The sequence below is a fragment of the Gossypium arboreum genome, chromosome 12, assembly GCF_025698485.1.
Source record: "Gossypium arboreum isolate Shixiya-1 chromosome 12, ASM2569848v2, whole genome shotgun sequence".
NCBI lineage: Eukaryota > Viridiplantae > Streptophyta > Magnoliopsida > Malvales > Malvaceae > Gossypium > Gossypium arboreum.
In genome coordinates, this window is record NC_069081.1 from 83819100 (window position 1) to 83845673 (window position 26574).

Sequence of the window (26574 nt, forward strand, 5' to 3'; positions counted from 1 at the left end):
AGAATACAAAGTCTATTTCTGAATCTCAGACAGTCATCAACATCTATTCAGAATTTAGAATCAGAATCAGAATTACATTGAGTTCGTTTAACCATAATCTCATTATCAATCTTCTGAGCCTCACAAATTTGTTGTAAAAACAAAGGTCTCCCTTTTAATTCAGCTAAAACTAAACCATCATCAGACAGAACTAAATGAGCATTCATCGTACTCAAAACAAATAATGATTTTCGACTCAAAGCATCAACAACAACATTTACTTTTCCCGGATGATAATAAATTACAAGTTCGTAGTCTTTTAATAGTTCTAACCATCTTCTCTGCCGCAGATTCCAATTCTTTTGCGTTATTAAATACTTCAGACTTTTATGATCAAAAAACACGTGACATTTCTCACCAAACAGATAGTGACGCCATATCTTCAAAGCAAACACAATGGCACCTAACTTAAGATCGTGTGTTGGATAGTTCTTCTCATGCGGCTTCAGCTGTCTCGAAGCATAAGCAACAACTTTTCCTTCTTGCATTAAAACACAACCTGGTCCATTCAACGAAGCATCGCTGTAAACAACGAATTATTTACCTGACTCGGGTTGTACCAACGCCGGAGCTTCAGTTAACACAGCTTTTAACCGATCAAAACTTTTTTGACATTTCTCAGACCATTCAAATTTCACATCTTTCTGAAGAAATTTTGTCAACGGAGTTGCTATCACTGAGAAATCTTTTACAAATTGTCTGTAGTAACCGGCAAGTCTCAAAAAACTGCGAACTTCAGATACATTCCTCAGAGGCTTCCAATAGCGAAAATTTTGCTTGGATCAACTCGAATACCAGATGCTGATACAATATGACCCAAGAAACCAACTTCTCACAACCAGAATTCACATTTACTAAACTTTGAATACAATTGTTTATTTCACACAGTTTGTAGCACTACTCTCAGATGCTTGGCATGCTAAGATTCATCACATGAATAAATCAATATATCATCAATGAATACAACAACAAATTGATCTAGATACGATCTGAAAATTCTATTCATTAAATCCATAAATACAGCAGGTGCATTCGTTAATCCAAAAGGCATAACTAAAAATTCATAATGCCCATACCTCGTTCTGAAAGTAATTTTCGAAATGTCAGAGTCCTTTACCCACAACTGATAATAACCCGATCTCAGATCTATCTTTAAAAATACAGTTGCACCTTTCAACTGATCAAATAAGTCATCAATTCTGGGCAGAGGATATTTATTCTTTATAGTCACTTTGTTAAGCTGACGGTAATCAATACACATTCTCATTGTGCCATCTTTCTTTTTCACAAACAAAACAGGAGCACCCCATGGTGAAAAACTCGGTCTAGCAAACCCTTGATCAATTAATTCTTGCAACTGAGATTTTAATTCCTTTAACTCAGTCGGAGCCATTCTATACGGAGCTATCGAAATTAGAGTAATACCAGGTACTAATTCAATGGCAAACTCAACTTCTCGAATCAGAGAAAAACCCGATAGTTCCTCAGGAAACAAATCAGAAAATTCGCAGACAACAGGCACTGATTCAACTTTCCTATCATCCACTTTCGAGTCTAACACATAAGCTAAGTAGGCTTTACAGCCTTTCTTTATAAATTTCTGTGCTTTCATTGCAAATATCACAGTTGGTAATCCATTCGGATATCTAGACTCAATTTGAATTATCTCATCATTCTTACACCTCAAATCAATGACTTTCCGTTTACAATTCACAATAGCATCATGTAGGGTTAACCAATCCATTCCTAGAATTATATCAAATTCGTCAAAAGGCAAAAGCATCAGATCAGCAGGAAAACAAACATCTCAAATCATTAACGGGCAATTCTTGCAGACTTTATCAACCAGGACACTTTTTGCTAAGGGGTTCGATACTCTAATTATGAATTCAGTAGACTCTACAGGCAAAGTCTTACTGTGCACTAAATTCATACAGATATAAGAATACATTGATCCAGGGTCTATCAATGCAATCACAGAAGTATCATAAAGAGTAAAAGTACCAGTAATCACCTCTGGAGACGAGGCTTCCTCACGAGCTTAGATAGCATAGGCTCTGGCAAGTGCCCTGGCCTCAGATCTAACAGCAATATCCCTAGTAGCTCTTTGACCACGGCTAACATTTCCCATAATTCTAGAAGGTCTACCTCTAGCTGAGGTGTTGCTCGATCTCAGATTCTGTACATTCTCTTGTTCAGCAGGTTCAGAACAATCTCATACAAAATGGTCCACAGATCCACATCAGAAACAGGCTCAGTCATTCAATCTACAATTTCCCGAATGTCTTTTACCATAGTGTTTACATTCAGGTCTCTCAGATCGAACATTCCTGACACTTGCAACAGAAATAGCAGGGACTCTGAAGTTCGAATGTGATCTAGCTCGATCTCAATTAGAATGTCCCACTATAGCATTTGGACAACTTTGATCATCTCAAAATTTCTTTGACACAGACTGAAATGGTCTACTCAAAGATCTCTTTCTAGCATCTCTAGCTTCAGAATTAGCTTTTCTTTTCTCTTTACTTAATTCTTCAGCTTTACAAGCTCGCTCAATGAGCACTACCATTTCTTTAATCTTAAAAATCCCACAAACAAACGAATATCTTCGTTTAGTCCATCTTCAAACCTTTTGCACATTATTGCTTCAATCGATACACATTCTCGATCAAACTAACTCAATCTCACAAATTCACGTTCGTATTCAGTGACAGACATATGACCTTGTTTAAGCTTGAGAAACTCTTTGCGTTTCTGATAGATGAATCTTTGACTGATATATTTCTTTCGAAATTCAGTTTGGAAGAAATCCCACATAACTCGTTCACTCAGAACCATAGATGTTAAAGTTTTCCACCAATAATACGTCGTATCTCTCAGAAGTGAAACGGCACATTTTATACATTCCTCAGGATTTAGAAAAATTTCATCAAACACTCGTATTGTATTCTCTAACTAGAATTTGGCTCTTTCAGCATCATCATTTGTTGTAGTTCGTAACACTTCAGCCCCATACTTTTTAATTTTATCAACTGGTGGTTTACTAGACTGAACCGGATTCACTCGTGGCATATCAGGAGTTTAAGAAGGATTAACCAGGGGTAGAGGTTGTTGTGCAGTCGGATTGGTTCTAATATACTGAGTAAACCAATCATTCATCATCTGATAGAAGGCTTACTTAGCCTCACCATCACGGCTACTTGTAGCTGGTCTAGAATCAGCTTGCACCATTCCTTGCGAGGGAGCAGGCGCATTACTTTCTACATCGTCAGCTACAGCTCTATCAAGATCCATTTGCTATATAAAAACACATTTCAATGTCTAGGGTCATCACACTATCACAGATTCAGATATATGGTATGTATAGCTAGACTCACATACGCTATGGTAGTCTTGGAACCGACTAAACCATAGCTCTGATACCAATAAAATGTAACACCCCTATCTCTAACCGTTGTCGAAATAGGTGAGGAGCATCATCGGATGGACAGAACATTTCAGAACAATATACAATCACAAATATTATATAACAATGATACTTAGGTATTCATCAACAATTCATCCATTAAGAAGGTCTACGAAACCGAAAACATACATTTAAGAAAGGCCTGGACTAAACCGAACACATTCAGAATTTTTAAAACTTAACCAAATCTTTCAAAACTATTAAAGTCACACGCCAGTGTGACTAAGCCGCGTGATACACGCAGGCACTAGACACGCCCATGAGATCCAACAGTGCCAAAAAGAGGTCCTATAATAACTTTTTCACACAGCCATGTGCCATGGCGTATGTTACTTAGCTAGATACTAACTTAAGCCCACGGCCATATGACACGCCCGTGTCCCTTGACCGTGTGGCACAATGCAGGCTTGGTTTAAGCCAATTTTGCCACCCCTTTTTGGGTTCAATCCTACAAGCAATAATATACATCAATCATACCAAAATTTTTAACCAATTCTATGTTCAAAATGGCCAAATTACATTAGAACATAGCACATTACAAACATACACCAAAACTATGCACAAACTTATCATTTGTTAGCCAACTCTCATTGCCTAACATATATACAATTCAAAACTTACATACTTAGAAATTCTAGCCTATACATGCCATGCTTTAAAATTTACACTTTTAAAAGTACCAAAACGAGTTCAATAGTGTGTTGACGATCCTCGACTACCCCCGAGCCTTTAGTAGCTACGATAATTGTAAAACAGACAGAAATCACACAGAGTAAGCTAAAGGAGCTTGGTAAGCCGAATACAATTGGTCTAACTACTAAAGCTTATAAGTACAATTCAACCATAAAGATTCATAGCTATTTCATAGAATAATTCATAAACTTAACCATGCTCCTTTCTTTGCTTATATGTCATGCCTCATTTCCAAATTCCATACATATTTCACAGAGACAGAGTCTTTCATATTCAGAAATTTAATACAATACAAACATACCTGTATAGGTTATACATTTCATATAATCATTCTCATATTTCGTACTCTATCATCAGACAGTTCAAATACGATACCGATACTCACAAACAAGTACAATGTCGACGTCCCTGACGTGGTCTTACATGTAATTTAATATCGATGCCTCTGTCCCAGGCAGGGTCTTACACAAAATCAGATACGATGCCGATGTCCCAGACATGGTCTTATACGTAAATATCAATCGAAGCCTATGTCCCAGACACGGTCTTACACAATATCTCAAATAGATGTCAACGTTCCTTTAGAAGCATACATAGCTTTTCGGATACCAACATATTAACAGAATTTACTCAAAAGGTATTCATCAGGATCTCAAGGCCATCCAATAGAAATTAAAGTTTTTATATGCAGGATTTAATCAATTTAACATGTAATTGTAATTTGACTTACCTCGTACGGATTTCGGACGGAACGAGTCGACTATTCAACTATTTTGGACGTCCCTCGATCTAAGTCTGATTATCTTTGTTCTTGATCTAATACAATTCAAATTCAACCATTCAATCATTGATTTCACTCAAAATAATCCGTGAACACATATTTAGGGCACTTTTCATTTTAGCCCTTACATTTTCACACTTTGACAATTTAATCCATTTTTCACAAAATCACAAATATGCAAAATTCGCCAAGACTATAGCTTGGACGAATATACATGGCTTCCTTACCAGCCCAAATAACATATTTAATTCACAACTTAGTCCTTCAAAACCTCATTTTCATAAATTAGCCCAAATAGCTCTATTTCATCAAAATTTAAAGACAAAACTTATAAATCATCTACCAGGCCTTTATAATTCATCCAAAAACATCACAAAACTCATGATATCAACAATGGAATTTCATGAAATCTTTAACAGAAATAGAAATTCAGAATGGGTTTTGAAAAACACAAAGCAACGATCACAGAAACGTAAAAATCATAAAAAACCGAACAAAATAGACTAACCTATTCACTCATGCAATGGCCAAATACCTTGAAGCTTCAATGGCTTCCTTTTTCTTCTAATTTTCGGCAAACATGAAGCATAATGGAAATATTTTATGCTTTGGTTTTATTATAATATACATTAATAAACCATTTACCTAACCACCCTTTAAAAAAAACATATTAACCATTATGCCAAACCATATATTCCACTATCATATAATTGGATTTATTTCATCATAAGGACCTTACCTTTAAAGAGCCAAAACAAATAGGCACTTTTAACAAACAGCAGACAACTTTTACACTTTACGCGATATAATCCTTTTTCATAATTAAGCACAGAAACAGACAAATTAAATCACAGAAATTTCATAGACATAAATTCACATATCACAGACACAAAAAATAATATTAAAATATTTTTCAGACTCGGATTTGTGGTCCCGAAACCACTATTCCGACTAGGGTCAAAACCAGACTGTTACAGTATCGGATCTCAAATTTTAGCTCTCTGTCAAATTGCTCCTTAGGTGTTTTGCGGTTTTGGTAAGTATTTCTCTCTTATTGGCTAAGGTTGGCCGAATAGTCTTAACTGAGATAAGGGGGTGAATTATGTTGGATGCTAGTCCCCTAATATTATGATAGTCTTGCGAGTGCGCAAACACTCATGAGGTGAAAACCGATAGGTTATCTGAGGCCCATGGGCGACTCCATGGACTTGGGCTGTGAATTGGCCAACCGGGCCAAAATAGGCTTAAAGGGCCCGATGGGCTGTTGGGCCCATAATAGGTCAAAAATTGATCATTGATGCTATGTGATAAAAATTCGTGTATGAGCATGAATATAAATGTGATTTGGGCCTAAAAGGCCATATAAATGTGATTTGGGCCTAATGGGCCATGAGAATATAATTGGGTATAGTGGGCTATATATAGGTATGTGAATTTGTCTAGGCTTTGTAAGAGGTTTTGGGACTAGTATATGATGACTACATAAAACTTAATTAATTTAATGCGACCGTGGACAAGTCATAGGGTTAAGGTGTGGCAACGAGTATATGCATGTCTAGGATTGGATCTAGGGAGAGCTTGGTACTTAAGCGGTCTTAATGACTCACCTCCTCTTCTCTGGAATCCTACCTGGTGCATAGTATTCGTTCATCTTAGCTCACGGGATTTGTTAATGGGCCAAGGTAAGTGAAAACCAAAATAATGGGAAAATTACCGAAAGGCCCTTAAGGGCGAAGATGACCAAAATACCCCTATGTGTTGAATGCAGGTTTTATGGATATGACATGCATATCTGCTACATACATATAATATCCTGCTTAGGTAGCATATAGGTTAGGAAATATCGAACGGAGGAAGTATATGAGGATCGCATGGTTGCTTGACAATCGTGGATCCACAGACGACTTTTAAGCCCAATATGTAAATGAAGGTAGTTCTGCAACCAGGCTACCCTTGATGTGTCGATTGGGTAGGGTGATATTTATATCCCCACATGATGTGACGGGAGACAGAGCTGGTGTGTAGCGGATGGATTATTGGGATGGGATTGCATTGCATGTTTGATGTATGATGATTTTTGAATGCTTATTTTTTGTTGAGGGTTGTACACACTGAGTTTGCGAAAACTCACCCCCTCTTTTATTTTATTTTCAGATGATGCTCAGTAGGAGGTTCGATGTTTGGAGGGACTCTGGGTGGCCAGCTAGCAAGACAATTTGATCTTGTTTCTCTTTTAAAAGCATATAAGTTCTTTATTTTATTAAGTATTTTTCGGACCAGAATGTAATAAGGCTTCCTTCTTATTATTATTTGGATTATTATTTTTCTGCGTTGTGATTACGAGAAGTTGAACATGGATTTTTTAAACCATAGTTTTTATATACTACGTTTCAGCAACCAAACTTTTAATTGATAAACTTTCTTAAATCAAATGTTTTTAACAAAGCTTTCGCAACTGAAAAAATTGTTTTCATAAGTAAACTAGGGTTTCATATCTTAAGGAAGGGTTTTCAATGAAAACAAGGTTTTCACTAAAACACTTCAATGTCATGCGCCAGATTCAGCCATAACGTTTGGGCCGGGTTTGGGGTGTTACATTAAGCCTTTACAAGTAAGTGATCCTAATGCCTTTTCTTAAATATTTTTGTACTTTTGAGATACTTGAAGCATGAGCTTTCAAATGAGGGTACTTGAAGCATGAAAGGATTTGTGATGTTTACTAAGTTTTTATGGAAGAAAATGGGTCTTGGGTGTCTTATAAACAACTTTTGTGAAAGGCGTTAGCATGAAAACACCTAAAAGGACTAATGTGCATAAGTTGTAAAATAGATAATAAATGTGTGAAATAGTGGGGATTTGAAGTTGCTTTAAGAGTTAAAGAGGTTTGGCTAGTCTTGAAAAATAAAGAAAATCAATAAAAATTGATTTTCAAGCCTAAGGGTAAAATGGTCATTTTACCAAAAAAGTGAATTTTTGATTTCCTAGTTTTATTTAGTGATTAAATAAGTGTATTTTGCTATTATAGATTAATAAATATTGAATATGAACCTAAATTGAGGGAAAGCCAAACAAATCGACTAAATCGACTAGTCGCCATATTTTGTAATCCGAGGTAAGTTGTATGTAAATAATACAACTACATTGATGATATATGTGTTTGAATTGTATCGAAATTATTATAGCATGAATTGCTTGACTTGTGGAAATGAGAAAATGTGATGAGAATAGAGATAGTAAAGTTCCTGTTGGAACCCTAAGAAAATAAATCGGATATCCATGCCATGACGATGGGGTCATTTGTGAGAGCTAGTGTAAGACCATGTCTGGGACATGGCATTGGCATTGAGACGAGTGCTAGTGTAAAACGTGTCTGGGACATGCATCGGCCTCGAGACATAAGCCAATGTAAGACATGTCTGGGACATGCGTTGGCTACGAGATGATAGTCAGCGTAAGACCATGTTTGGGGCATGGCTTCGACTTGAGATATAAGCTAGTGTAAGACTATGTCTGGGACACGGCATTGGCACCTTACCCCATGTTTGAGGCTATGGTATATTCGATAACATTTCGATTGGTTCAACGGTGGAAGTTCTGATTTCTAGTTAATGAGGAAAGTATAACCGTGTTGTGAGTGATACAGGTACCTATTTGGTATGTATAAAATGTAAGCCACATTATATGCTATATGATGTGTATTGAGTATTGATAAGTAAGTTTGCTTATGCCCACTTGTCTATTATGATACTTGTTGATGAATGGCAAAGTATAGTTGTATAATCATTTATATGCAACTTACTAAGCTTTATGCTTATTCCCTCTCTTTTCCTTTTTCTTATAGTGTCGTTTATCTATCTCAAGGATCAACGAAGTCAAAGATGTCAATCACACTATCAATCGAAGCACTCGGTATAGTTTGATTTATATTTTTGAATATGGCATGTATCGGGAACTAGACTTGTGTTCTGTGTTGTTATTAATTTGGCCAAATGTGTTGGCTTGGGATAAATTCCTCATTTTGTATTAAGTCTTAAATGATGGCTAATATTCATTTTGATATATGCAAATGGTGTTATGTTCATGGATGAGTAGAATGCACAAATGAAATGTTGTCTATTGTGGCTGATTTTATGGCATGAAATAGTCTTGTACTGGCTTTGGTTGCTTTTGTGTAAGTAAGGGTGGTAAAGTGGCTTGGTAAATAGCTTGATTTTGTCCACACGGGAATGTGTCTAGGCCGTGTGTGACACACGACCAGCACCATAGGCGTGTTGTTCAGCCGTGTGTCCCCTGTACGTAAAAATTTCAAGTCAGTATGCATGATAGTAAACACACAGGCAGAGACACGGTCGTGTGTCTCAACCGTGTGAAAGGCATGGTCTAGCACATAGGCGTATGCCTTGGCCATGTGACCCTTATGAAATCCTGACGTCTGAAACAAAATGTCCAAGGTTGTGCATTCGGGCTAGGACACAGGCGTGTCATGACCGTGTGAAGGACATGGGCCAGGGACACGGGCGTGTGCCAGGCCATGTGAAAACCCCTGTAAGTGTGCATTTAGAATTAATTCCACATTGGTGGAGGACATGGGCATGTCTCTATTTTGCTTAGGCTGTGTGAACACACAGGCCATTAGCACGGCCATGTTGAAATGGTCACATGGGCGTGTTGCCCCTCCCACACGAGCGTGTGCCCTATGTCAAGTGACATTTTTCTATGGCAAAAAGAACTCGGTTTGGTCTTGAATGATTTCCAATGTGTGTTTTGGGCCTCATAAGGCCAAATTAAGAATATATTGATAAGTTTAAGAAAGTTTTAAATTTTCCAAGTCATGAAGATTCGGAATTGGTTGTAAGTATGAGTTCAAGCTAGGTAACGCCTCGTATTTCGCCCCGACTTAGGATAGGGTATGGGGTGTTACACCAATTACAAGTACTTCTTGGGCTTTTAACTTAATACTTTATAATTCGATCCAACTTTATATTTGGTTTTTTATTTCCCAAAATAAACATCTCAATACATTTCCAATTAAATAATCTTCTCAATCCAATTCAAATTCTGTTAAAATCATGACGATTTTAGCATTAAAAGATCTATGAGAAAATATATTTAATATTTCTACATCCAATGGTTCACTATGATCAAATGATTTATTCTATTTTTTAACTTCATTTATTTCAAAAAACATAAATTCATTTTTAAGTCATTTTCATTTTTCATTTTTCATTTTCATTTTCATTTTCATTGTAGAGAAAACCACATTCATTTCTAAATGATTTCATTCCACTATAGTATTATGACTGAGCTCTCCTCAATAACATACCATTATGAAAGCAACTCGATTAGTACTCATCTAATAACCTTGTCATAAATGTGTTACCCTCATAGTATATCCTTAATCCCTTTGGGATAGTATTCATTCTCCCAATATGATACTATTTTATCTCATGGTAACCATTACATCTTCCATCATGAAAAGCCAATTAGTATCATGTAGTAATCAATTCATTCATCACAAAGACGAATGACACATAGCCATGTTTACTTTTCATTAACCATATAATGTCAATGAGAGGATATCATTTACCCCTGTCTCAAGCTATGAATTCCATGTGACTGATGCTACAAATTGCAAAATTCGTATACCCAACTCACTAGTGTTCGATTCCATATCTATTTGAACTAGAGCTTTTACTTACATCAAAGTATACAAGTTGTGGATACATAGTCTGTCATCCAATCAAGATTTAGGTATGCCACACTATGAATGTTACAAGTAAATAAATCCATAAACAGATTCAGGATCTACTATTCTTAGGTCATGTCCAATGTACTTTTAATCTATTTGGTCACATCTATGTCTCTATCTTCTGGGAGTCATCCGCTCCGATGCCCAAGATAAAGAATCTTCCCAATTGGACTTGATAAACAACATATTAGTCTTTTAGTCGGTTTGCTCATTTCTGATTAGACTGAAAACATGTTTAGGTTTGTTTACTAATAGATGCAGTCATTATGTATTATAATCTGATTATGTAATACCGCTTAGTATTAGTTTAAACATTAGACAACTAGTAAGCTAATATTTTCTTCTATTTTACTTTCCGTGCAAAAGCCATATGAAGGTAATTATACAAATTATATGAATTTAATCCATGAATATATTTTAGTAGCCAATTTATTCAAAAAAATTTCGAGTTTACAAAAGAATATACTACACTCAATGCATCAAATCTGAGAAAAGCTTTAAATCCAATCATGCCCAACTATATTCATTATAAAACTTGATGATTAAGCATCTCTTGAGAGTTTTAACACAAAGATTACAAATATATATACTTTAACTTGATTACAAATTATAAGATATCATGAAGATGATTGGTTCAACACATGACGTGATAGGCATGAACAATTTTCCAATTGTGCTCCATCTCTGTATACAAATCCTTATCGTGATGCATATCTATGTTCTTTAAATATGTCTAAATTTCTTAGACTATCTTGAACTATTGTAGAAGATGCTACTCAATGTGATATGAATGAGAGCGAAAAAGGATTGTAAGCCTATCCAAGTTGCGGATTTGACTTAGGGCTCTACACGTTGGGAAAGAAACTTTGATTTTGACAACTTGAAACACAAACAAGTCCACGTCAGATAAAAAAAGTTAAAGAAAGTAATTAAAATAAATAATTAAGATAAATAAAATAGAACAATAAATCAAATAGTAGAACAATAAAGAAGATAGATGGAAAAGATGAAACGTGGCGTATAGAAGTTCTAAGGAGCTTTGGAAACAAGAAAAATTCACAACCCCTTTTAAGCAGCTCTAATTTCCCCTCTAAGAAAGAAAACTTGGCAATAAAAAGTTTGAAGATGATTCCCACAATCTAAAAAGATTGTTAAGACTCTTCTAAAAGAAAACTCAAGAAAATTTCCTAAAAAGAAAAACTCAAAGATAATTTATTAATTCAAAAGCGAAGTTGTTGAATAATAATGAATTGATTTTTGTACAATGAAAATGTTTTATATAGGCTAGCTAAATAAATCTAAATAAAACTCTTAAGTATACTAAAACTCTAATTAACCTATACAAGAAGTAGTTTTAAAATAAACTTTCTTATTCACATAAAACTCCTAAATAATTTTAAATACTTAATAATTATCAAAATTCAGAATAAAAAATAATAAAATAATAATAGCTAATAAATACAATATTGGGCTTATATATAATAAAAATTAAACCTAAAACACGAACCCAGTATGATTTAAACTCGAACTAAAAGCTCAAAACTCATAATTTTCGTAATAATCCCGTCCAAAAATTGTACTCGTGCGTTCATCACTAAATTGGTCATAATTATCAAAAACTCAAAATAAAAAATAATAAAATAATAAGAGCTAATAAATACAACATTGGGCTCATATATAATAAAAAATTAAACCTAAAACACGAACCCAATATAATTTAAACTTGAACTAAAAGCTCAAAACTCATAATTTCTGTGATAATCCCGTCCAAAAATTATACTCGTGCGTTCATCACTAAAATGGTCATAACTTGAGTTCTCAAACTCTAGATCGAGTGATTCAAAATGCATTTCAAAACAAAGAGATAGGTCTTCAAATACTATGAAGACATTTTAATCCAGAAATGCCTGGACCCCATCCAAAATTTTTTCGCAAGTTGATAATTAACAGCTTGGTTGAATTGACTTTAATACATGTCACCAATTCCATGATGTATCATTCCTCGTTTTCTCGAAAAATTCATCCACATATACTAGCTTTGATCAAATCTTGGTTTGTTTTGCTTGACCTTTGACCTTGTTGTTAGGCCTTGAGGTAGTGTATGCCCATTAAATCCATGGCCCTAAAACTGGGCATTGATACTCTTATCACAATGTAAGAGAGACTATAAAAGGGGTGCACACGCTTAAAACACAAACGTGCATAGGTGCATCCACTGAGTTGCTAAAGAACACTCAATTTTTTTAAAAAACATTTTGATTGACTTGTCATTCTTCATATCTCAATAAAGGGAATCCATTATGGTATGCTTTGAAATTAGGATTTAGAAAATCATAGGCATGTAGGATGGTATAGATTATAAATGAGGAATGTTTTTCGTTTTATGTGAAACATAAACAAGTGGAATAAGATATTTATATGATTTAGTGTTAGGGTTCCGTTAAGGGTTTTAAGACGACCTCAACACCCATGGATGGTGAGGCCAATTTAAATTTCAAAGATCTTCTCTTTTTAAAATAATCAGTTACAAATTACAATTTACATTTTTTAAATTTTACATGGACCCCGACACACATGTCGAGGTGTGTTTAAATATATCCACAACAATTACAAAATGCATAAACGATTACAATTTAAACTTTTAACATATTATAAAGACAAATCCAAATACTCATTCCATATTTGTTAGCCTAGTTCCACGCAAGGCAAGACAAATAATAGAACTCAACACCCACTAGTTAAAAAAACATGTTTTGAAAATTAACATCTACCTGTACATATTTTGATATTTGTGTTCTATATTCAAATAAGAGAAAAAAACCATCTTTTAGCCTTTAGTTAAGAAAGAAAGAAATATAAAATCTCAGTAATGATGTGTTGCTTAACATGATTTACTCTCTTTCTTTAGCAACTTCTAAAGTTAGAAGGAATCTTTATTTCACAATACTTTAAGAAGAGCATGATATCAATGAGAATTTTTATATTCAAATTTCTGGAAAAAAAAAGTTAAAATAGATATTTAGGGAGGGATATCAACAAGTGATTATAACCAAGACTTTGTAAATTTGTAAAGGATAAGTCACGAGCTAAAATACAATCGTGGCAAAACGATGCGTTTTGGAGGAATTGATTAATGAAATGTTGCGCAGGAGGAGTTATTTAAATGGAGTGTTTTGGTTTAATTCATGTTGTTTAGTTTACTGTTTATTTTAACCAACTTTTAAAGCTTTATTTCCTTTTTGTTTCCTTTCCTATAAATATAGTGTAATGACCAATTGCAGATATGAAAAATTGAATACCAACAATTCAGAATTCTCTCCTTTCTTCTAGATTTTCTGTCTTTTTCCATCGTCCTTTCTTTTCTCTGTTAACAATCATACCAAAGTTATCAAATCTCAACAATGGCCGATGATGGAGTGACAACGAGGCTGCAAAAGGACATTGTCGTCCTCTAATAGGAAATAGGGAAGGTCTAAAATGAACTTTCTCAACTGGATTCTAAGCAAGACACCAAAATGGAGGATCGTTTTCAAGGGTTTAAGGAAGAGTTTTAGGTGGAAATGCATTACCTGTTTGAAAAATACCTGGGTAACGCAACCACTTCAAACACTTCGACCACTGCTCAAGCCAAGGGAATGAGTGTCTTGGGAGGAATACCACTAGGTTTTCCAGCCAAAGACAGCTTGGAAGCCCTTCCATAGATTGCGGGGTAGCTGGACCTAAACCCACCAAGAACTAGGTTCTCTCAGGAGCATAGCTACATGTTGGAATGTCCGCATTTCAATGGCACTGATTTTCGGGAATGGTGGTCAAAGTTAAAGCAGTTTTTTACTGCAGAGGGAGTACCTGATGGTGACAAAGTTCGGACAGTGATGCTTTACCTTGAACGCTGCACCTTGGATTGGCACCATTTCTATGCCCAAAAGCACGGTGGTCTCCCTTTGTTGGACTAGGTCTGCTATGCTCGCAGGCTGAGGGAAAGTTTTGGGACTAGAATTTTTAAGGACACGACGGTTGAGTTGGTGACTTGAAACAACTGGGAACAACGGAGCACTATCACAACCAGTTTGTAAGTCTTCTGAACTAACTGTAGTTAACCAAATCTTATGCCATCAGCATATATTTTAGTAATCCTAAGACAGACATTATCTGCAGTTGTATAGGCCCCAGTCCTTGGTAGAATGTTTCCACATTGCTCAACAGGTAGAGAGTGTCTCAGAGACCTCTCCTAGGAAAGGATTCCTAACTGGAACTCACCAAGTCACCAGGTTTAGCCTACTATTGTGTCCACCCAAGCACTTGTTTCTAACTAAGCTCCTCTGTACATCCACCTCCAATAGGATTTGTTGCATTTAAAGCACCCTCCAAAGAGGTCAGCTGCACTTATGGTAGAGAGGAAACAAAAGGGGCTTTGTTTCTGAGGTAGGGCCAAATATCATGTTGGCAATAAATGTGTAAAGAGCCAGCTCTACCAAATGTTGTTGTATTCTCCTAGTAAAGAAAATATTGAAGAGTTTCAAAAATGTTCAGATAAGTTGGAAGATCTTCCTACTGAAGAAGCACCAAGTCCAGTATTATCTTTACATGTAATAAAAGGATCTTAAGATCCCCATACCATGAGGTTTGTGGAAATAATCAAGGTACCTAATGTTATATTTTTGGTGTATTTAGGGAGTACACAAATTTTTAGATTCTAAGTTGGTGTTGTAACACCCCGTACCCGAGACCGTTGCCGGAGTCGAACACGAGGTATTTACGGACTTATTTCATTGACTTACACAGTTCATTTTTTTTTTATTTCCAGACAAGCTGGCTAACTGCATCACAGTCACTTTAAAAATCATATCTCGAGTTCCGAAGCTCGAAAACTGATTCCGTAAATTTTCTCTGAAACTAGACTCATATATCCATCTAAAAATTTTTTCTAGAATTTTTGATCAGGCCAATTAGTACAGTTTATTAGTTAAAGTCTCCCCTGTTTCAGGGTTCGACTGCTCTGACCTTCATGCATTACGACTTATATATCTCCCTGTACAGAGCTTCAATACTTATGAAGTTTGTTTCTAATGAAACTAGACTCAAAAAGGAATCTATACATATATGGAATGACTTCTAATTATCTCTGGTTAATTTATAGTGAATTTCCAAAGTCAGATCAGGGGATCCAGAAATCGCTCTGGCCCTATTCCACGAAAACTTAAATATCTCTTAAAATAGGACTCATATGATCGTTTCGTTTCTTCCATATGAAAGTAGATCCATCAAGGTTCGATTACATAATTTATTCACTATTTAATTATATTCCTACTATTTTTAGTGATTTTTCAAATTTACATCACTGCTGCTGTCAGCATCTGCCTTTAAGGTAGACTTTACCTATTTCATAGTTTCCATGATTCAACTAGCCCTTTAGCATATATAGCACAAAATATGATCATGATTAACCATTCCAATGGCCAATCATTGCCAAGCATATCCACACCTCTCAAAAACCATATACATACAAAATGATTATATCACTATGCTCAAAATATATAAGCCATTTTCGCATGGCTATCCAAATATATACAACACCAAAGTACTTGACTAATAACAAAAGGCGGTCCTATACATGCCATTAGCGAGTTCAACTAAAAGAGTACCAAAAGGGCTTTGATAGTGTGGACGACTTGACTTTGACAATCCCGAGTCCGATGGTGACGAACCAAAATCTATAAAACAGAGAATCAAAGAAACGGAATAAGCATTTAATGCTTAGTAAGTTTTGAGCAATGAAATTAGGCACAATTGAAGTATAGCATTCATATGACTAAACGGATAATTTCATATACACACATTCTCAAAATCATACCTACTTCACATTACCAACCCTTATACTCATACATAAGAGATCAACTTAACCAAAAGCCTAAGCTCATTAATCGATCGAGCGAATACTATTTAAAAGGAATCAACTAATCTAATGCATATCCGAAACATACCTCATCGTTGGGATTTTACGAGCATATTAATTGAAATTATTACAGCAAGATCGCTCATTCCCAAACCAAGTACCTTCGGGATTTAACCGGATATAGCTACTCGCTCAAATGCCTTCGGACTTAGCCGGATATAGTAGTTCGCACAAATGCCTTGGGACTTAGCCGGATATAGTAACTAGCACAAATGCCTTCGGGACTTAGCCCGGATATAGTAACTCGCACAAATGCCTTCGGGACTTAGCTCGGAATTAGTAACTCGCACAAATGCCTTTGGGACTTAGCCCGGAATTAGTAACTCGCACAAATGCCTTCGGGACTTAGCCCCGTTATCATCCAAATATTCATGCACGTATCAGTAAATCATGACACATCTTTATTTCATTTTCATAACTAGAATTCAAACACAAGTCAATTATTAAGCATTCCCATTTTCAGCTCAATAGCCACATACAAACAGCATGATTTGGTTCGCTTTATGTCATGATCTCTATGCACATACGGCTACCCATCATACGTATAGACTAATTAACTCAACATATAATTCAAGTAGAATCATTATATCACCGTATATTTGTTATGCTTATACGTCATGACTTAATCAAATCGTAAACTAAGTTTCATTACTCGAAAACTTACCTCGGATGTTGTCGAACGATTTCGACGGCTATTCGATCACTTTTTCCTTCCCTTTATCGGATTTAGTTCCCCTTTGCTCTTGAGCTTAATTTAACAAATAAATTGATTTAATCATTTGAACATCAAAAAGAGAAACTCAAGGTACTTAACCCATATATACATTAGACATTAGAGTCACATATATATGAAATCATGAATCAACTCAACATATTAGCCCACACTCTCTTTTAGCAAATTATCTAAGCCAAGATAAAAGCATCAATATGCTTGCCTCTAACCGAATACATGCAACACCAATCTACCTCATGTGGCCGAATATGCATGTCTATGTTGAGGCCGATTATATGCTTAATACTTCCTACAAATATGGTTACTTGTATTGACTACATACCATTTTGTTTCAAGTTCAAAACTCGGCTAATACACATATATACACTAGTAATCAAATACTAACATTTGCACTTCACCTTACTACCAATTCTCATCTACTTCCTACCATGGCCGAATGCATCAAGACACCATACCATTTCAATTTTGGTCATGGGTTAAACAAAGAACTTAATGTCTAACTAAAAAATGCTAAAAGAAAATCCAAGAGTCATCAATCACCATCACATGTATCATTACAAAGCTTCACACTTAGCATGCAAATGACATCAACACAAGTCCACCTTAGCCGAAACTTAACTCATCTTCATGCCTCATCACCACAACATCAAACACCAACCAAGAAGACAACACCCATGGCCGAATATCATCTCCATCTCATAGCAAAGATTTAAACCATGGGCTAGGTAGAACTCAAGCTAACAACTAAAAATATGCATGAATCTCATGGAACAACATCAACATACCTTAGTCTAGTGAACCACAATAGCCGATTTTCTCCAAGCTCTTTCCCTTCTTTTTCTTTCTTCTATTCGGCCAAGTTAAACAACATGAGAACTTTTTCTTCATCATTTTCCTTTTCATTATTTTATTACCATGCTCCTTATTTTATCATTCCTCCCATGAAACACTAACATAACATGTTTATAATACCTTTTTACCCATAGCATGGCTGGCCACCATCCCAAGTTTTAGGTATTTTGACATGCAAGGACAACATTTTCTAGCATGCATCAATAGGCCACTTTAACATTTGCCTAGCACATTTCTAAATTTTCTCACACAAGTCCTATTTAGCAAAATTCACTTACAATTAACAAAATTCAAACATGAAATTTTCACACATGCCTATATACATATAATAAGCATCAAATATAATGGTTAATTATTTTTATGACTCGGTCTTGTGGTCCCGAAACCACTTTCTGACTAGGGTCAATTTAGGGCTGTCACAAGTGTCCAGGTTGTCCTTACCTGTGGGGCAACAACAACAGATAAAGGTCACTATAGTTGATAAGAGATATTTATTAACTGTTGACATGTGCAAAGAGATAAAATGGGAGGTTCAAGGGTCCAGATTTATTATTAACTTCATGGTTTTACCCCTCAAGGGATGTGATGTGGTCCTTGGGATACAATGGTTACTCTCCTTTCGGTCCATTAATTGGAACTTTAGCTCCATGACCATGCAGTTCACTTTCAAGAGAACCCGTTGTACTATCAAGGGCATCTTACCAGGCAACATCAAAATGCTAAGTTAGGGACAATTAGTCAAGTGTTTTTTCATAGTGGAAAGGGAATTGGACACATATGCGCAAGTTTTAACTAGTGTGGAGCAAGTGGCTCTCTCAACAGCCTCCACTCAGATGGTATTAAAGGAATTGCAAATACTTCTTAATGAGTTCTAAGACATTTTTCAATTTGTTTTAGGGCTACCCCCTGCACGACTACAAGACCATCGGACTCCTCTTAAATATGAAGGGGTACTGGTTAAAGTAAGACCAAACATGTACCCTATGATTCAAAAATTAGAATTGGAAAAGTTTGTTGGGGAAATGCTTAAAGCTAGGATAATTAGAGATAGCTCTAGCACTTTTGCTTCTCTTGCGGTTATGGTTAAGAAAAAAGATGGAACATAGAGGCTTTGTGTTGATTACAGGCACCTTAACCAGCACACAATAAAAGACAGGTTCCCCATTCCCATCATTGAAGAATTCTAGGATGAGCGCGAGAAAGCTCGAATCTTTTCCAAGCTGGACTTGAAATCTGGTTATCACCATATCCGAATGCATGAAGCTGACATTCCCAAGACAGCTTTTAAAATGCATGATGGCCACTACAAGTTCTTAGTGATGCCCTTTGGGCTCACCAATTCCCCTTTTACCTTTCAAGGGCTGATGAATACCATCTTTAGACCATTGTTAAGGAGAACAGTATTGGTCTTCTTTGATGATATTCTTGTTTACTCACCCACCTGGTTAGAACATTTGGGCCTTCTAAAGGAGGTTTTTGAGCTGTTGAGACAACACTAGCTTTTTGTGAAAAAATAAATAAATGCCCATTTGGAATAGATCAAGTGAAGTACTTGGGGCATATCATCTACAATTGGACTGTCTCTATTGAAAATACTAAGGAAGAAAATATAGTAGCTTGGCCTATCCCTTCTTCCATCAAGGAGTTAAGAGGCTTCTTAGGGCTCTCGGGCTACTATAGAAAGTTCATAAGAAATTCTGGTGTTATTGCAAGGCCACTTACCAATTTTCTTAAGAAAAATGCTTGGGGATAGTGTGAGCAGGCCACTGTTGCCTTTGAGCAATTGAAGCAAGCTTTATACTCAACACCTATTTTGGCTCTACCTAATTTCAACTTAGAGTTATATGTAGACATGGATAATTCAAGTTATAAGGTGGGGGCAGTCCTTCAGCGACAAGGTAAGCCTATGGCATACTTCAGCAAGGGACTAGGAATAAGGCATCAAGCCCTTTCCATATATGAGAAAGAAATGTTGGTTGTGCTTCTAACTGTGAGAAATTGGCATTCTTATCTACTGGGCAAACACTTTAAAATCTAAACTGACCACCAAAGTTTAAGGTTTCTAGCTAATCAAATGGAAATCACTCTTTTCCAACAAAAGTGAATAGCAAAGATGCTTGGGTATGACTATAAGATGATCTACAGAAAGGGGTCTGGTAACTTGGCTGCTGATGCACTATCAAGGCATCAAGCATTGAAAGAAGGGCAATATTTTCAGCTCACTAGAAGCACTATTAGTTTTAATTTATTGGATCGAGTGCAGGAATCATAATTGGTGGACCCTAAAGCTCAGAGGTTATGTTCAGAGGTACAACAGTAAGGTTCTAAACATCCAAAATACTCCTGGGATGGTAGGTTCCTCAGAAGAAAAGGGAAGATTATGGTGGGAAATGTTGCTGGTCTCAAGAAGGAATTGTTTCAGCTCTTCTGTGATAGCACTCTAGGGGGACATTCAGGGGTAAATGCAACTAAAAAGAGACTAACAAGCCTTGTATACTAGAAAAGCCTTACCACTGATGTCAAAAGATAGGTAAGAGAATGTCAGATAGGCAATATTTTCAGCTCACTAGAAGCACTATTAGTTTCAATTTATTGGCTCAAGTGCAAGAATCATATTTGGTGTACCCTAAAGCTCAGAGGTTATGTTCAGAGGTACAACAGTAAGGTTCCAAACATCCAAAATACTCCTGGATGGAAGGTTCCTCAGAAAAAAAAGGGAAGATTATGGTGGGAAATGTTGCTGGTCTCAAGAAGGAATTGTTTTAGCTCTTCTGTAATAGCACTCTAGAGGGACATTCAAGGGTAAATGCAACTAAGAAGAGACTAACAAGCCTTGTATACTAGAAAAGCCTTACCACTGATGTCAAGAGATAGGTAAGAGAATGTCAGATATCTCAAAAATGCAAGTCAGAAACAATAGCACCCCCGGGCCTTTTACAACCACTCCCAATTCCAGAAAGAGCTTAGTCCTCTATTTCCATGGACTTCATCGAGGGGCTTCCAAATTCCGGAGGTAAGAATGTCATCTTTGTGTGGTTGACCGCCTCACTAAGTATGCTTATTTTGTAGCCATGGCACACCCCTTCACTGCTATAGTTGTAGCTCAAGAGTTCATGGGTAATGTGTATAGGCTGCATGGGATGCCAGATTCCATAATTTCTAATAGAGGTAAGGTCTTTGTCAATATCTTTTGGCAAGATCTCTTCAAGAGGGTGAGTACCAAGGTTCAACTGTCCACGGCATATCACCTAGAAATAGATGGGCAAATTGAAGTAGTGAACAAGTGTCTTGAAGGATACTTGAGGGGTATGACAGGAGAGAGGTTACAAGACTGGAAAAATTGGTTTCCTTTGTCTGAGTGGTCATACAATAACACCTTCCATTCAACTATCTAAGTCACCTTATATAAAGCATTGTACGAGCAAACCCCTCTCTTACATATGCCTTACCTAGTTGGAGCATCCATGGTAGCTACTATAGACAGAAAACTGAAACAGAGAGAGGCTGCAAAGTGATTGCTACAATTTCATTTGAAAATATCCCAAGATAGATGAAGCAGCAAGCAGACAAGCACAGAACTGAAAGGCACTTTGACGTTAGGGATTTTTTTTACTTAAAGCTCCAACTTTATAGGCAACACACAGTGAGAAGGATCTTGAATCAGAAACTGGCACCTCAGTTTTTCTGGTCCTTTCGAGTAGAAAGTAGAGTTGGGAAAGTAGCCTACAAAATCCAGCTTCCCCGAAGGTCTTGTGCATCCCACCTTCCACGTGTTACAATTAAAAAAGCATATGGGTGCAGCTCTTGTTCAAGCAAAACTGCCAATGATCGATGAGTAAGGAACTGGGTAAAAAAACTATTAGGATCTTAGAAATGAGCATGATGAATCAGGGAAATGTTGTTGTCACCAGGATCTTGGTAAAATGGGCACACTTATTTCCAAAAGATGCCACATGGGAGCCCTTGCTACAACTCAAGAAGAAATTCCCACACATTGATCCTTGAGGTCGAGGATTCTCTCGAGCAAGGGGGTATTTGTCACGAGCTAAAATACTACCACAGAAAAACGATGCATTTCGGGGAACTGATTAATGAAACGATGTACAGAATGAGTTATTTAAACGCAGCGTTTGGTTTAATTAATTTTGTTTAGTTTACCATTTATTTTAACCAACTTTTAAAGCTTTATTTCCTTTTTCTTTCCTTTCTTATAAATATGGTGTAAAGGACCAAAGGCAGTTGAGAAATGATTGTATAAAACTGTGCTTCCACGTCATCCTTATCTCTTTCCAATGGGAGGATGACAAATCATATTTTTCCTCTTGATTTTTAGCATTTTTAGTTGGATTTGAATTTTTTCATAAGGAAAAAGCTGAAAATCAGGAAGAAAAATCTGATTTTTTATCCTCCCATTGGAAAGGGATAAGGATGACGTGGAATCACAATTTCATACAATCCCTTTTCAAGGTAGTGATGAAAAATTGTATACCAACAATTCAGAATTCTCTCTCTTATCTTCCAAATTCTCTATCTTTTTCCTTCATCCTTTCTCTTCTCTATTAACAATGACACACAATTAAGCAGAATAGAAATATATTTAGCAGAATTTTCTGTTTACCTATCCAAATTTTCTGTTTGCCTAGCCATTGATTTAGTGGCAGATTACTCTCAATTTTTTATCCAAATTTAGAGGAGATAAAATGAATTAACATCCACCCCCAATTTGCAAAATATTGTTGGCTATAATTTGAAAGTTCGGTAGTTTTGTTTCACAAAAGCGTTTCAAAAGAATAAAAATATTGTTAGGATTTTAAATGTGACTAACACAAGCATTGTGGATTTTGATTTTATAGTTTTACCGCCACAAAGGTTCAAGTTTAGAGATATATTATTGTGAAGCTTTTACCTTTTGACTGCTGATCAAATTAGAAAGGCATTTACCTAAATTGGAGATTGAATACCAAGCAGAGTCTAAACATGTGAAGGAGGAGAATCAAACAGCAACACATGCAACCATTTAGATTTACATAAAGATACAGGGAAAAAGGAACTGTTTAAAAAAGCTACGTACATATTGAACTGATAATAGATTTCTTAACTTACACTGGGCCTATAATAATGCAACCAAACATAAACTTGGTGGTCTCCGATGGCCATTGCTAGGAAAAAAGGTACCAGCAAGACCAATACCGTAAGTAGATACCTCTCTCTTACACATTCACATAACACATCCTAAACTCGCGACACCTAATTAAAACTCTCTAGCAGCTCTACAAATGTAAAATATTTCATTGCAGAGATACACTAGGAAACCCTAAATGACAACAGAAAAGATGCTTGGACCTATGAAAATACAAAGAAAATTACATGATAGTAGCTGCAATTTAAGTCTCAAGACAGTTTCCTGATGGCTTCCCAATCAATTTCCACTGAAGAGTACTTTTCCAAACTGAAGGTCTCATTATCATCCCACTTTGAATTAAAGAAATCCAAGAAAGTGATATCAGATTCTGGCGAGGAAGATCCAGCCAATGATTCATCGGATAAATCCGGAGTTGTTGATGATGATACCAATGGATTCTCCACTTTAGGGTCAGAGAACCTTGGAGACTGATCAAACTCCTAACTCTTCACAGAGTAATCAAACTCCACCTTAGGTTTTGAATTAAAAACATAAGAGGTCTTTGCTGAGTTCTCTTGCTTCTGCAAGCTCTGACAAACGGCCTGGAGCTTTGCATCAACAAAGGAATAGAGAGGCTTGAATCCACCAAATTCCCCGGAAACATGAGCTCCTTGATGCTTGAGGTGGGGGAAGCTGAGCCTGGCAAAGTCTCCTCTAAGCATGTAAGCAGCCTTGTCATAAGCTAAAGCTGCTTCTTCAGCTGTATCGAAAGTGCCAAGCCAAAGTCGGGTTCTGTTCTTGGGAAGTCTGATTTCAGCAACCCATTTGCCCCAATTCCTCTGTCACACTCCCCTGTAGAGTTTTGCAGGCTTTGGAGCAGTTGAGGAGACAGCCTTCGTGGAAAGAAAGTTGAGCCCCTGGTTTAGATATTGAAGGGATGTTGCTGCAATCATAGAATCAAGCTGCTGCTGTTGATAGATTTGAGCTTGAATTTGAAGGTTTGAGAAGGGGTGAGTTGGTTAAAACCCATCAGATTGTTATAGTTGAAGAACCCATGGTTAGGAAACAAGTGGTTGCTCGATGATGGGGAGCAAAATTCAGGATCCATGTAAGGCTGAGAAGGTGTCAGTTGAGAATATGAGCAAGATGAAGGAGAAGAAGAAGAAGAAGATAAAGGAAAGGTAGATGAAGAACTTTTCATAAAAGGCTCAAGTGCTTTCATTAACTCTTCCCTAGAGGAATCTGAGAAAACTGAGTTGCCGCTGCTATTATACATATCCAAAAACTAGTTAAAAGCAAACCTGTTTCTTAATCAAAACTAAAAGAATAGGAAATAGTTTCTGATAAAAACCAACCTTGAGGGACCAAAAACAAACCCTCTTAGCTGATGAAAATAAAGCTTAAAAACTATTTACTTGATGAAATAAAATAAAAAAACTGAAACCTGGATCTCAATTCTGAATCACCTTGCTTTTAAAAACCAACCTGGTAGCCTTGTTTAAGCTTTGTTTTTAACACAAATAATTTCAGCTTGAAAGACAAGCGATGACAGAAAGGGATTCAGAGAAGCGGTGAATTGCAGAAAATGAAGGGGAATTATACACATCAAACACTGCTGGAAAATCTGAAAACTCTCAATTTCTATTTTGGGTGTCCTCACTTTCGTGTTTACTCTCTTGCATTTCCAGGATCACCTTATCTCTTCTTATAAAAAATTCTCTGCTTTACTCTACCCAATGTGCTTCCCTTACATATCGTATAGATTTTTAACAATTTTTAATTAATTTTCATTAATCACTTAATTTATGGATTAATATTAGTTTATGGGTAAACTATCAAAATAGTCACTTTTATTCGTGTCAGGTTACATTTTAATCACTTATCTTTGAAATGTTACGATTTATTCACTTGCTTTATCGTGTTGTAACATTTTAGTCATTAAGCATTAATTATCCGTAAAGGTGTAATGGTAAGCTAACCTGGCACGTTAAATTATCATTTCAACCAAAATTTTAGGTTAAATTATATAATTGGTCCCTATATTTTTTGGTTTTGAGCAATTTCTTTTATGTCTTTAAACTTTCTTTTTTTTTATTTCTTTTCCATTCTCTTCTCCTCTCTCTGTTTTTCTCCCTTTTCCATTTCTTTTAGCATAGTTTTTCTATATTTTTCATTTGTTAAAACCAATCTCTATACTTTTAATTTTTTGAACAATTTAATTTTTTTCTTTTTCTTTTTTTATTTTTCTTTTCTTCTTCCCATTTATTTTTCTCTCTTATCATATTCTTCGCTGCAGAAACATAATCTTTGCCCACCAAATAAACCAAGTCCTTGTTTCTTTCACATGATTCCTAATTTGAATTTAACTCGAAACCGAATATCAATAATTCTTAATCAAATCTCAATTTACATATAACCTAATTTTGAAACTAAAATTGGATCTAACTAATCAAATATAAAAATCATAGCATTAATCAAATCTAAACATAAGTTGAATTCTTTATATTCAAATTTTTTTTTTGTTTCCAAATTTTTACAGAATCATGTAGATTATTCATCTCCTTTTCTCTTCTTTTTTTATAAATAAAATCAAGCAAACAATAAAATTGATCTAAACCTTCTTGGATATTCCCAAGAAAACTTGATTGGGAGCCAAGCATAGATGAACCGAAGAGAGAAAGGGAGCATGGAACCAAACTGGTTTGGGTAAAGTTGAAGGTAAATTTCGTATGGTGATTATTTTAAGCATTGAGAGTATAGAGCTCATTTAAAGAATTCGTGAAACAACATCGTTTCGAGAGGGTGAGAATGTTGCAAGTAACATAGAAAAGGTGGTCGTGGGAGTTGGTTGGAAGGTTAAGGGAACAGGCTCTGGAAACTCTGTTGAGGGTGAACTACCATAAATCACAACTGGCAAGGTCTTTGAGTGAGACGACCTTGTGGATTAGGTCATTGAGAGATCCAAATTAGTTCGTTAAAGCGATGATAGACAATGAGGGTTTGTAATTGTGGGGTAAGAATATGCAAAGCAAGTTTTATTTTAGTTTTAGCTTTCACATTTTCTTTTTTCATAAACATAAAAAAAGTTTTAACAAATAGAAAAAATAGAAAACAATGTTAAAAGAAATGAAGAAGGGAGAAAAACAAAAGGAGAAACAGAATAAAATGAAAAATAAAGAAAAAAAA

General features: G+C 35.9%; 1 pseudogene; it reads right to left on the reverse strand.

Annotated features, from left to right (window-relative positions):
* Positions 1 to 23319: 23319 nt before the first annotated feature.
* On the reverse strand, positions 23320 to 25131 carry LOC108478404 (ethylene-responsive transcription factor ERF056-like; annotated as a pseudogene).
* Positions 25132 to 26574: the final 1443 nt, after the last annotated feature.